This window comes from Hemiscyllium ocellatum, unplaced genomic scaffold, assembly GCF_020745735.1.
Source record: "Hemiscyllium ocellatum isolate sHemOce1 unplaced genomic scaffold, sHemOce1.pat.X.cur. scaffold_510_pat_ctg1, whole genome shotgun sequence".
NCBI classification, from domain to species: domain Eukaryota; kingdom Metazoa; phylum Chordata; class Chondrichthyes; order Orectolobiformes; family Hemiscylliidae; genus Hemiscyllium; species Hemiscyllium ocellatum.
The window spans coordinates 232,423-246,994 of record NW_026869091.1 but is presented as its reverse complement, the minus strand read 5'-3'; the positions used below and the strand labels follow the sequence as shown (position 1 = coordinate 246,994).

At 44.9% G+C, this 14,572-nt stretch overlaps 2 long non-coding RNA genes across 4 annotated transcripts in view; one reads left to right on the top strand and one right to left on the bottom strand.

The window, feature by feature from the left end:
* The window catches only part of LOC132813877 (uncharacterized), a 42,386-nt gene extending 32,848 nt beyond the window's left edge, over positions 1-9,538 (top strand). Inside the window, exon 4 of the long non-coding RNA XR_009644199.1 lies at positions 8,829-9,538. This is a non-coding gene — a long non-coding RNA (uncharacterized LOC132813877). The remainder of the gene's footprint in view (positions 1-8,828) is intronic.
* LOC132813876 (uncharacterized) overlaps positions 1-14,572 on the bottom strand; it is a 45,216-nt gene that overhangs the window by 12,134 nt on the left and 18,510 nt on the right. The window lies entirely within an intron of this gene.

Here is a 14,572-nt window from a genome sequence, read left to right as displayed (position 1 = left end):
TTCACATTTTGTTCTGTGTTATTCCTGGAAGGACAGAATGTGTTACATTATTATGGGGAACAGGAACAAGTGAAGGTGGTGCCTCTCAGACGTGAGGCCTTAAAGCCAAAGGGCCAGCTGGCAGTCACAGTGGGGGATGTACCTAGTGCCCCGCTCTCCTCAGAAGGCAGTGAGGATGGTGACACTGGGTAGAACAGGTTAGATGGTGAAGCGCCCACGTATGGACAGAGGGACGGCAATGGGTGGGATGACCCACTGCCCTGTAAGGCCCAGAAGGCCGTGTCCATGGCACCGCTCGGCATCAAAGCTCAACGTGGCTAGACAGTAGGGAGCAACAAAGGGAACTGACAGAAACCAAACCTGAACCGTTTACCCGGCTGAACGACAGGTGTTGGTGAATGAACACCCAGCCTGATAGAGAAATGGTATTAATGGGCCTTATTGAGACAATATGGATTATTTAATTGAGGTACACAGTCTCACCGATGATGGTGTCAGCCAAGATCTCTCAGGCCAAGATACTCTGACGTGTACATCAGAAGCTGTCCCTGCAATGAGAGGGTGAGGGTGTGAGTCGGTCCCCCCCAGTGCACAGCTGACCAGTGCCTCCAGGCATTTACAGATATTGCAGGGACACACTGGGGAGGGGACAGGCTGAATGGTCTAAAATAACCTTGGTGACTCATGGAGCCAAGGGTAATATCGAGGATCATACAGAGAGGAAGCCTGAGGTGTGTAAGGACCACGGGGGATTACCAAACCCCAAAGTGTGATGATGAAATAGGTTTGATGTGTTTAAAAGATGACATGGGACCCCATTTAACTGTAATTATAAACATGGGACTCCCAGTGGGAGATAATTCTAACCAAATGCTGAATTGGTCATGAGAGCTGAGGCAAACGCAGAAACACAGAAGAATAGATTCAATACAGGCAGGGTAATCAGACCCACAATATTACAAGGGAAGCAGGAAAGGGCACATAGCCAAGGAACGGAGGCAGAGAGAGGGAGATAGATGTTCACATTGTGTGTGGCATGTGCTCACGTAGGCACATGCATAGCCCATGAATATTTATTGATGCTGTGTTTGCTGTATTAATAAATATTAATACAGGAGCAGCTATATCAGTTACCGATATGGATTTGCCCCCACCCTCTCAATTACTAAAATGAGAGCATTTGGAGAGGGAATCGAGGAAGCTGGATGAAATAATCCGATGCAGATCACCGATATGGCAAAATATACTCAGATATGGGAGTGTGAAACTGAGGAAGGGACCATTCTGGGAGTTGCCATTTTAGAACAGTTCGGAGCAACTATTGATGTAGAGACCTGAACTGTAATATGGGAACAACCTGGACAGGCCTGAGACAGGAAGCAAAGGAGAGGCGACATCTTCAGAGTAGTTGCATTGCAGGGAGACTGGAACAGTCAGGGAATCTGGGGAGTTATAGCTAGGACCCAAACAGCAGTGTGGGGAACTCAAACAGGAATGTGGATTATTATCTGTGGATCCTGTAAAGATCAAGGGCCCTCTCACTCCCCACACACACAGGATCCCATTAAAGCTGGGGCTGAGGAGGCAGTCATTGTGACAGTAACAGATTGAGAGAAGCAGGGAACAGTCAGACCGACAGTATCCCAGACTAATTCACTGAATCCAGACGGCTCATCCCACCTCACTATTGATTATACCTCCCTCAGTAAATCCGCCTCTAAAGAGTATCCTACAGTAGCAAACCACACCACTGTATTTAATGGATTGAAATCGCAACAGGATATAGTCTCAGCCCTTGATATTGTGAATGGGGTCTGGTCCATAATGGCAGAATAAGCTGATGTTTACTATCAAAGGAAAACAGTACACCTGGATCCAGTTATCTCAGGGATCCCATAATATTCCACCGATGTAAGGCTGATGGAGTTAGTCTATTTAATCTTACCAACACCTCATTACCTCAGTTGGTGAGAAAGAACATATCCAAATATTAAACATAGTATTGTGTCAGTTCAGGCAGGCCGGGCTTAAAATTAACCCACAGAGAGTGCAACTGGGAAGGTAAGTAGAGGCGTACCTGGGACATCATATCAGGGAGATCAAATCAGGAAGGCAGAGGGGATAATCCCATTGGAACAAAAGACCATGATTTTAAAACTATCCATCTGCACATCGCGAAGGGTAAGGCAAACTTTAGATTGTTTAATTATTGGAGGCCTTTTGTGGAGGCCAAGATTGGCAGAACCATCACAAGCCCTGACAGAAGCACGGACATTAGCCAGGGGTCAGGGAGTCAGCATATACACAGACAGTCAGCATGCCTTTGGTATTGTTCATGACCATGTGTTGGTCTGGGCTCGGTGAGGGTACATCACCTTGTCTGGGGGCCACATAGAGCATGAGGAACCGGTCAGAGAGTTAGTGGAAGCAGCTAACTTTCCCAATGAAGCAACAATAATAAAGATTAGAGCTCACAGGAAAGTAGAAACCCCACACCAACAGGGCAGTGAGTATGTGGATAAGGCAGGTAAAATACTGACTGAAACAGTGCAGACATTTGAGGAGATGGCAGTGGCAGGAGCTGCAGAAGTGAGAGAGGAAGGTTTAAAGATATTCCCAGAAACAGTCCCACAACAGGAGAAAGAGGAATGGGAAAAAGGTGGGGCAGTAATAGGACAAGACAGAGTCTGGATGATCCAGCAGTGCCACCACACTGTATAAGGCAAACATTATTAAAACCATATCATGGGTCAGCCCATATTTAGCAGGATACAATGCAATATCAGATGCTCCACTACAGGGGAGGCCTGGAACAGGGAGAGATAAAGCAAGGTTTTGTCGAAGGTGTGTAGTGTGTTCACAGTGTGAGCCAGTGAAAGCAATCAGGATAAAATGGAGGCAGCAGCAGGGACCCAGGGGCCCATGGGAACAATTACAGATGGATTTGACACAGACACCCATCCCAATCCCAGGGAAGGAAATCTTGCTGCGTCTTAATAAACAGGTTTACGCAGTGGGTGGAAGCATTCCCCTGCAGATTTTGACCAAGGGACACATGTTACAGGGAACGTAGTTAAACAGCTCTGTGGCCTGTTTGGTACTGAACAGAAACCCCATCTCCCATCCCACCCCCAGAGCTCAGGTACAGCAGAAGAAATGAAGCAGACACTGAAAGCTAGTCTGACTAAGGCCCTCCCAGAGACAGGCAGAGATGGGTTAGAGTACTCCCCACCATCCTAATTAAATTAACATCAACTCCAGCAAAGGGAACAAGGCAGTCCCCCTTTGAATTAGTGACCGGACGGACTACGCAGGTGCCACAGGGTGTGGCAGTGGGAGTGCCCGAGATGTCCAATGGCAAGGATAGGGTCAAACAATTCTTGAATGAACTGGCAAAGCAACTGCATGAGCTGAGAGGGGAAGTTGCAGAGGGACAGCGAATCAGAAACTGGGAAAGGGAGCACAGAAATATCCGAGCTAACATTCCAAACCCAGGAGATCAGGTCGAGTGAAAATATTACCGGAAAGCATGAAGGAAACCCAGCTGTACTTGGCTGGGGAAGCCACAGAGTTCTCGAGAGGGAACTCTCCCACCATGCTTAAATGAGGAGCGCTGTATAAAGGTCACCGCGCTGCTAAACTCAGGCTCCTCTTTGATACTTCTCCCAGCAACAGTTGTGCAGGGGTATGTTGCTGGCTGGAGGTCTGTGGCCAGTGCATCTGTTCCACAAGGATCAGAACTGGGACATCTGTTGTTTGCAACATATATCAGTGATTAGCAAGAAAATGTAAACAACTGAATTAGCAAGTTTGTAGATGGTACAATTGATGAAGCTGTGAACAGTGAAGAATGTTGTCAAAGGACACAGCAAGAAAGATCAGTTAGAAGGTTATACGGAGAAAATACAGATAGATCTGATTTGGACAAATGTGTGGTGATGCATTTTGGGAGGCACATTGCAAGAAGAATGTATACACTAAACGGAAGGGCCCTGAGCAGCATTGATATACAGAGGAGATCTTCAGGTGCACGTTCACAGCTCCCTGAAAGTGGTGAAGGAGGTGGATGGCAGGCTTGCCTTCTTCTGTCAGGGGAGTGAATATAAAACTGTAATCAGGCCACCTTTGGGGTATTGTGTGCCGTTTTGATCACCACATAAGGAGGATGTGGAGGCTTTGGAGAGGTTGAAAACAGGTTTACCAGGATGTTGTCTGGATTGGGAGAGGTTGGAACATCTTGGGTTGTTGTCACTAGAAAGTCAGTGGCTGCGGGGTGAACCAAGAGGCACAGAGTGAATAATCTGAATCTTTTTCCAAGGTGGAAATGACAAATTCTAGAGGCCATAGGTTTAAGGGGAGAGGGGGGACGTTTAAAGGAAATGAAAACCAAAACAACTGCAGATGCTGTAAACCAAAAACAAAAACATTTTTGTGAAAAGTTCAGCAGGTCTACCAGCATCTGTGAAGAGAAATCAGCGATAACGTTTCTGAGGAAGTGTGACCAGACCCGAAACATTAACTGATTTTTCTTCACAGATGCTGCATGACCTGCTGAGCATTTCCAACAATGTCTGTGCAGGTTTAAAGGAAGTTATGTCAGGCAAGTTTCTTATGCAGAAGGTGGTCAGTGACTAGAATGTACTTGCCTGAGAGATGGTAAAAGCAGAAACAATCACAATGTTTAAGAGGCATTTGGGCAGACACATAAGCAGACATGGGTTGGCAGGGATATGGACCATATACAGGCAGATGGAATTAGTTTGGAATGGTATCATGATCCGTACAGACATAGTGGGCCGATTATCCCAGTGCTGTCCTGTTCTGTTTTCTGGGGCGTGTAGAATGTGTCGAGCAAGAGATAATATTTTGAGTGGAATATGTCTCTTCATTAGAACACACAGTAAGTTGATGCATTTTGAGAGAAGCAGTGTAGAAAGGGAATATATATTTGATTGGAACAGACACAGGGAGCAGGACAGCAGGATGGGGACAATGTGTACAAATCATTTAAGGAGAGAGAACATAAAGTGTTTTGAGTAAATGTATAGGATACTGGGCTTCATTAATAGAGGGAATGATAACAAACTCATGGAATAGATGCTGACCATTGACAAAGCTCTAGTTAGGTCACAGTCAATCATTGCATCCAATTCTGGTCACCAGATTCCTGGTCAGAATGGGGAATTTAAAATACCACAGAGGGGCCAGTTCCATACTTTGCTTTCTTTCAGGATGCATTGGCGACTCAAGGGTTAAACATTCTCCTGCCAAAAGCCTTACTGCTGCATTGTAACAGTACGAGGCCTGTACTCTTACAATACAGACAGAACACCTCAGTAGGGGGAGGCGGACTGTACCTTCAAAATAGAACGCATTGCAGCCACACATGTGGATTCCCCCGTAACCCCAGACAGAGGAATTTGCCCTTTCCAGACAAGACTGAGAGCCCTGGGCACAACCCTGTTAAACTGCCTCCCGCTCCCATTGTCTTACCTCCCCTCCATATTAGCATAGGTAAGTGAATCCCCCATTTACTGAAGGAAGAACCCTTCTGCCTTAATCTCTTCCCATCAACACATAATCATGAACAATACGATAATCAGTTTCTGTAATCCATTCACACTTTATCACAGGACATCGCCATTCATCAAGCTTTGTAAGGTCATAATTACCTGCTTTAAACTATGTAATGACAATCGCCCATGTGACTGATATGTCTTTGTCTAATTCCTATTAAATATACTGTCTCTGTGGGTAAGGCAGAGATTCACGAAGAACAGTCTCTGCAAGTAGACACTCGGCTACTTTAGAGACATTTTGAAACTCCCGCCAGCTGTCCAATAATAAAACTACTGCTGTTGTGCAGAAAACTTGTCTCGTCTGGATTTGTGGAACAAATTAGACATCAATATTGAATGATATGAGTGATCTTCAGAGTGTGGAGTACAGACTTACTGGTGTGGTTCACTGATGAAGAAAATGCACTCAGTGAATTGATTTGAAGAAATTTGTATTTTCTTTGAATTAAACAAGTTGAATATATTTTTGATAGAGCTATATAAGATTATAACACACCTAGATATAGCAGACAAAAAATATCTGTATTCAATAGGTGATCGCACAAGAATTAAGATCAGATGTAAAGTTTTGATACAGCGGGAGATGAGCAAGTGTTTCTGCTGACTGTATTGGCTGGAAATATGCAGAACATGCTGCCTATTATGGTAGTGCAAGCAGAGAAGATGAATGATTGATAAAAACAATTAGATCAGATCCGAGGGAAATAAAATTGCAGAGTTTGGGGGACGTATGGGGAATGAGAATATTGGATTCTGCTACAGAGAGCCAGCTTGGATTTGATGGGCCTCTCTCTGTGCTATAATGCATTTTATGTGGACTTGCTTAACTTGCTCTGGTCACCGATTAAATTGTCATTGAGGTAAATCTGCTCAGTGTTCCTACTCAGTCTAACACAGGCTGTCCTTCCTCAGCAGGAGATAATGTTTTACTGCCTTATACTGGGTTCTGGGAAGGGGAGGGGAGGGGGCGGTGGGTGGGGTGCGTAATGGTGTGTATAACAGTCTGCCAGCACTTATCTGAAATCAAAACACTAGTGCAGCCACACTAGGGACAGACTCTGGAAATGTGGGGAATGCCAGAAGGGAATTCTTTACCCATTCCCACCTGGAAACGGGCCAAACCAGTCAGACTGGGGAGAAGCTGTTCACCTGCTCTGTGTGTGTCTGTGTGTGTGTGTGTGTGTGTGTGTGTGTGTGGGGGGGGTGGGGGGTGGGAGGAGGGTAAGGGATTCACTCAGGCAGCCATCCTGCTGAGACACCAATGAATTTACTCATAAACACAACTTGAAGGACTTTTTTTTCTCTTTTCACACCAAGTAATGAACAATGGTATTGGCAGTCCTTCAAGTTATTTTGCGTATAGAGAACTTAGCTTTGGGAATGTTCACAGCATTGTGGAACATGTACACATTCACACTGGGTAGAGACTTTTATTTTCCTTTATTCATTCACAGGATGAGGGTATCGCTGGCCCGGCAGCATTTCCTGCCCATCCCTAATTGCCCAGAGGGCAGGTATGAATCAACCCCATTGCTGTTTATATTGATATTAATCAACACGAATGTCAGACTAAATTAATTATCATCAAACTCAAATCCATTTGATATTCATATATTTACAGTGTTCAATTCACCAAATGTAGCTGAAGATAATAATCTTCAAGTAATTCTAACAGAGAAGATACCTGAATACTTGTTCAGCAAATTAAAGCCTGTTGTGTTTAGATAGTAATAATTTTAAAAAAGTAACTTGAGAATAATGAAAGAAGTTGATTGTTGGGTAACTGATAATCTTGTTTTAATCTGAAGTTAATTTAGGATTAGTTAACAAATGGTAGGGAATCCCAGCCCCATGGAGTGCACATCCAGTTCCATGTGGGAAAACCAGAACACTTCTTGTATCAGCGACAACCACAAGAACACGGAGGTGACACTGGAAATGTCAGGAACACAAGTTAATCCATGATTAAGGTACTGCACTCACTCCGAGTCCCCACGTTGATGTGTTCTCACCAGAGAGGGTACAGAGGAGATTGATCAGAATGTTTCCATGATTGGAGAATGTCTGCTCTGAGGAAAGGTTGGATAAGTTGGGGATGTTTTCAGAGGAGGATGAGCTGAGATTTAATTGAAGTGATAAGATGCTGAGGAATCCAGATCGAGTGAATAGGAAGGAGCTATTCATTAACAGAGAGGTCAGAAACTGGAGGTTTTAGATTGAAACTAATTCTCAGAAAGAAGGGGAGTGGATGGTGGGGGGCAGGAACTCACTGATGGGCTTGTAAAGGCAGTAGCCAGCATCACATTAGAATAAAAGGACATGGATGTAACTGAAACGCTGGAACATGCAGGGCTATGGACTAAAGTCTGCAGAATGGGATCATTGCGATTTATTTGACACTTCTCCAGAATATTAAACTCAAGTAAATTTGTCAGTAAGTTACAGCACAGATTGAGGTGTATGTGTTGGCTGTAATAGAACGATCCAGGTTTTACAGCGTTCTGTACTCACCAATGACAGCAACAATTTCAGACTGTGTACTCTGCCCTCTATGTGATTATGATCTGTTTTTTCAATGTATTTCTTTGGCAGCTGCTCACCTTGCTTCCTTGTTTCTTTCCCAGCCCTAACTCCATTCCCCGTGGCCTTGAGGGATTACATTTCTGCTGCTTAATCTCTCCGGTCTTCCCCCGAGTGACAGACTGTCCTTTTGTCCTTGTCTCACCCCCACCTTGCTCACAACCTGTTACATTTCTGATGGTTCCCAGACCTCTGTAACTTTCACTGCGCCCCCTGGGTCAATGGCATGAGTTTTGAATTCTCTTCCTCATGAGATAATCAGAAATCTTTCCGGTTGCAGTTTCCCCCAGATTTTATTTTGGAAAAAAAAAGAGCATTTGTGTCAGAGTCAAGTGTTTGTGAGCCTTCATCCACAATCCTGAGCACTTAGACATAATATGTGACCCTCCCACAGATGTGCAGGTTTGCTGGATTGGCCATGCTAACACGGCCTGTAGTGTGTAGGTTAGGTGGGTTGGGCTAACCATGGTAAATGTGGGGTTATGGAGGTAGGGTCATTGCAGACTCGATGGACCAAATAGTTTCTTTGTGCGCCTCAGGGATTCTGTGATTCTAACTAGTTGTGATTGTCGACACGTTTTCCTCATGCCAGGTTCATTCAGCTCAGGTACACACGCTGCCTTTGTGTTTCTGTTGGTTCTCACTCAATCCTTTCCTTCTGTTTTACAGCAATTTCACACTGTATGTGAGGGTGAGAATGAATTTGTCAATACAAATACTCCAACCGAAACCCGCACAGGTCAGGACCTGTTTCTGCTGCTGATGTCGCTCACAGGGAACAGGAAAATAAAGGTTCAGTCATACATCGTACAAGGACACAGAGGTTACAATCACCAGGAACGGGTACACAGCTTAAACCTCTTTTCTCAAGAAATAAAGGACGCTGGAGAGACTGCCTGGTACAAGTAGGAAGCTTTGTGTCTGTATTTTCAGAGATTTGAGGTTGAAATCATTGGATTTGATTCATGTTTCATTGCCCCAGGTCATCAAAGGTGCGATCTAAATGTGCAGCTTTCTTTCTGTCTTTTTGTCTGAGTTAACAATCTGAACCATCTCCTGGGCAGTTAGAATGGATGACAAATGCTGCCCCAGCAAGTGATGCCGTGATCCCATGAACAAACAAAACAATCCAATCGCTGTGGTTAGTTGTGAACTCGCTGGTGTTATTGGAAGGTTTATGGGGTAAAGGGAGAAGAATGGCATTCAGTGAGGTGATCCTTTGGAGAGCTGATCAGCCAATCAGCCTCCTTTTGTACAGTAACAATTCTGTGAATAATTAATTCTGAGCCCTCTAAGGAAATATCAGAGCAGGGTTTGTAAAGAGGTCAGATTGAATGAGTGTCTCGGTGAACACAAGTGAGACACAGGTACAGAGAGGCTTTGGGATGGATTAAATTAAATTTTATACATTTGCACCGTCATCAACATTACAGCAGTGAAAAATGGGAGTGATCAAGAGAGTGGAATTAGAGCAGCAAATAAATCTTCAACATTTATGTAGCTAAAGGGGATGCTGGGTAAAGATACTGTAGTTAGTGCTTATTTTATTCCAGGCACACCCGCCTAGGAGCACATCCTTCTTGTATCTATCCTGTCGAGCTCTTGACGATTTTGTTCATTTGAAGTGTTTCATGTTTAGATACTTCAGAGAAGACAGCTTCAAGCTCCTCAATCTCTCCTACCAGGGCAATGCTGCTGTTAGAATTCAATTCACTGGGGCATGTAACTGGCTGCTTCATGGACTGGAACTGGCAATTGAGACTGAAAGGTAACTGAGTGGTGAGCACTGCTGCCACACAGCGTCAGGGACCCAGGTTTGATTTCAGCCAGATGCGACTGTGTGGAGTTTACACGTTCTCACCATGTCTGCGTGGGTTTCCTAGGGTGCTCGAGCTTCCTCCCACAGTCCAAAGATGTATAGGTTAGGTGTATTGCCTATGCTAAATTGCCCACAGTGTCCATGTATGTGCCGGTTAGGCCATTAGCCATGGGAAATGCAGGGTTACAGGGACAGGGTGGGTCTGAATGGGATGCTCATCATAGGCTGGTGTGGACTCGATGGATGAATACCCTGTTTCTGCACTGTAGGGAATCTATTCTATTCTCATGAAGAATGTACTTGTCTCAATGTGTTGCAAATTTGTGGAATTCCCTCTTCAAAATGCGGTGGATGCCAGGACAATGAGCAGATTTAATGAAGAGATACAGATGTTGAATTTGCAATGAGATGAAGGGTGAGAGAGAGCAGGTGGGAAAACCCAGCTGAGACCGAGGTGAGCTCAATCATCACCGTATTAAATGGTGGGGCTGGTTCGAAGGGCTGCATTGCCTCTCCTGTGCCCAGTGCTCATCTTCTTACGGTAATAACTGGAAAGCTGAATCCAAAACTCACCACATTCACCAAAGGAGATTTTTGGAAAAAGCAGGCTAGTCAGGTGGATTAGCATTCCAAACTTAGATAGTGAGGAAGCGTGTAGGAGATAATGATTTTGCAATTTTAAACTGAGGGGAGACAGTGATTTATGGTTTTAGACTGTGAGGACATTCACACCGTCCAGAATACTCTGTTGTGAACATCCATCCTATACTTTAATACGACAATGTAACACAAAACACCCAGGAAACTTCGCCTCACCTCATAATCTGGTAAAAGACTTCTGATAAATCTGGTTGAACTTAGAACACAGCTGGAAAGCTGGAAGATTAGATCCAATCCCAAGATCGAGTGCTTAAACAAAGAGACTACAATAGGATGAGGCAGGAGTTGGCTAATGTAGACTGGAAGCAAAGACTTTACCGTGGGAAAGTTGACGGACAACGGGGGAATTTTTCGAAGTGCTCAGCAAATGTATATATCAGGGAAAAGGAAGGACTGTAGGAAAAAGGAGTAATCTGCCATGAGTGGCTCAGGAAATAAGGGAGTCTATCAAATTGTAATAGAAGGCATACAAATTGGCAAAGACTACGGAGAAACTAGGAGATTAGAGAAACTTTAAAGATCAACAGAAAGCTAGATGGGATTGGGGGAGAAAAGTGATGAGTAACTGTCCCCAGGGCCGGAATAGCAGTTTACACTGCTAGAGGGGAACCTATTGTGTGGGGAACATATGGTCTCTGTAATTGTTGAAGCACTTAACTGTCACCGTAGAGATAATCCTGATCAAGTTACAAATCACAGCACACTCCAAAAGCTTGTACTTCCAAATAAACCTGTTGGACTATAACCTAGTGTTGTGTGATTTATAAGTTTGTCCACCCCACCCCAACACCAGCTCCTCAATATCAGAATCCTGATATACAGCCCCACTGAAACTGAAGTGCCTGTCAGATACTTGAGGGAGCCGCAGGGGTGTATGTTTTAACCAATAAGTGCGAAACTGAACTAGACTTTCTAACTGACCGTTGCCATGGAGATAATACTGAGAGAGACTCTCTATTCAAAGTCCCAAACCACAAAAGGTATAAAGAATGGGAGCTTTACATCGGACAGGTGGGGAGTTACCTGATGCTGCTTGGAGGTGTTCTGCATGTACACTATCCAGGTAACTGCCATGTCTCATCAATAAAGACTCAAAGAAGACCTCTCAGAGTTCTGTACCAAGTTATTCTTATCCAGCAGGGTTTAGGAATGAGTACACCGCAGTCAGTCTTCACAGTGGAGGATACGAAGAACATGCCAGTAATTGATAAGGAGACTGAGGAAGGTGAGGACCATGAAACAACGATTATCACCAAAGCATTAGAGCTGGGCAAGCTAATGGAGCTAAAGCTAGATAAGTCTCTTTGCCCTGATGGAATACATCCCAGGGTGCTACCAGAGATAGCCGGAGAAATAGTAAATATACTTGGAGTCAGAGTCCTGCAGCAGAGACAGGCCCTTTGGCCCAAACTGGCCCATGCCGACCAGAATGTCCATCCACACTAACCCCATTTCCCTGCACTTGGCCCACCTGCTTCTGACCCTTTCCTATCCATGTATTTGTCCAAATGTCTTTTACCTGTTGTGAGAGTGTACCCACCTCAACCACTTCCACTGGCAGCTCATTCCATATACATACCACCCTCTGTGTAAAACAGTTGCCCCTCAACTTCTCTTTTATTCTTTCCCCTCTAACCTTCAACTGATGCTCTCCAGTCCTTGATTCCCTGGGAAAAAGACTGAATGCATTCACCTTATCCATGCCTCTCATGGTCTTACACACTTCTAGAACAGTACCCACTCAGTTTCCTCTGCTCTAAACAAAAAAAAATCCTCGCTTGTCCAACCTCTCCCTATAACTCAGACCCCTGAGCCCTGACAACATCCTTGTAAATTGTTCTGCACTTTTTACAGTTTAATAACTGAAACCTACACTGCATTCATCATATTTCCAGTGTTTCCCCACGGCGCTGGAACCGACGTGACAACGCCAATGGATTACAGTCCATGATCGAGAATGAACTCCTTTACAACAATCCCGTTTTCATAGTATTTCCCATGGTGCAGGTATCCTTGTGTCTTTCTGGTTGTATGGTTAATTAAAGACTTGTCCTTCTACAAAGCAAAGCTGTGGCTTAATTTTTCCTGGGAAACATGCCATGATTTTTCAGACTTCTAAAAACAAACGAACTCTTTCTCCACAGTCACCACCCTAACATGGACTTGGCTGTGTCTCAGTAGTTTTTCCAGTCACACTGAGATTTGGAATATTCGCCCACGGACAGAATACACACCTTTCCTTCCACAGGAAAAGGCCAATGAATATTCAGATCGGCACGGATCAAGTAACTATCAGATCTGAACATGAAGTTCAATTTGAATTTCTCATCCACAAATCCACCCTTTCAGTATCCTACAACTGAGAAAACAACTCACCATATTAATACAGGATGGATCTTTATAAGATAATTATAGTATTAAATTGTAGTTTCATGTTTCCCAAAGTTTTAACTCTCAATCTAACAATTTCTTTCTTCTGTGAACTGAAATCCAAACCAACCTCCTCACTCCTTTCCTCCACACCTGGTTCTCACACACTCTGTCCTCTCTTTGAATTCAGTTTCCTAGCTCTTGTCTGCGGACTAAGAACCAAACCAATGAGTCTGATTCTGAGTCCACCGGAAGGGGGGGGGGGGGGGGGGGGGGTGAGGGGAGGTGAGGGGAGTTGTTGGTGAATCCTCTGATGACAACCACCCTGCATACACTGCTTCCTGCACACTCTGGCCAAAACCCGTCTTACTAAAATGAACCAAATTAGAACTCAAATTGCAGGTCCATCCTTGTCACTTTCCACAAAAACCCTGAATCTTCACAAAAAAGAGTTCTGATAACTTTCTGCAAAATGCTGCACCACTGATAGTCTGATCACATGGCAGGGGGGCCAGGAAAGGGGCCATTCCCCTGGGTCCTGCTCCGGAAGATGCCAATGACAGATTAATCCGATACACCCACAGCCTCCATCCCAGGCACTGACCCGTACTGTGCATATTCCCACAATAGGCCAGCACTGTGCCCATACACTGGTCTCCTCTCCTACAGCACGTGCTCCCGATCATACAGGAGTCCGGGTGATTGACAGCAGCTGCTGCCCAATATATCAGAATCCCTACAGAATGGAAACTGGCCCTTCGGCCAAACAAGTCCATACCGACCCTCCAAACAGTAACTTGCACAGACCCATTCCCCTCCCCTATATTTACCCCAGACTAATGTAACTAATATTATGGGCAATTTAAAATGGCCAATTCACCTGTCCTGCACATCTTTGGGATTGTGGGCAGAAACCGGAGCACCCAGAGGAAACCCGCTTAGACACAGGGAGAATGCACAAATTCCAGGTTTGGCTGGAATCAAAACCGGGTACCTGGTGCTGTGAGGCAGCAGTGCTAATCACTGAGCCGTCTCTATGGACGGGAAGGGGCGGAGCTGGAGAACTGGGGTAATGGGATTGTAAACAATGAATGAATGTGGACGACACTGGGGGATGGACAGGTCAGTGAGGGACAGGAGCAGTGCAGCAGCAGGAGGGGATCCTGGACAAACTGAGCAATGGGAGAGTCTGACAGGAGAGAAACTACAGGAAGGTTCTGTTTAGAGGCTGAGGCAGGGACAGCTGGGAGACAGTATGGCCTGGTGGCTTGGGCAGGTTTTCTAATCAGCCTCTTCAAAGATGCTGTTCCTCAACTCTGAGCCCGATCCTCCTGGTCCAGAGGTAAGGACACTGCCACCATTTCCTGGTGGGCAAGGGATACGGGGACCGCCTTTCAAAAAGGAACTCAATTGTGTTGGTGACATTAACAAGACTCAATACACAGTCACTGACAAAATGCTGGTGTACTTGAACTTCATCCAGAATATTAACACCTATAACTGGGTAACGCAGACCCCGATGTACAGAGTTAAATCCTGGATATTAATAACAGCTTTGTGCATG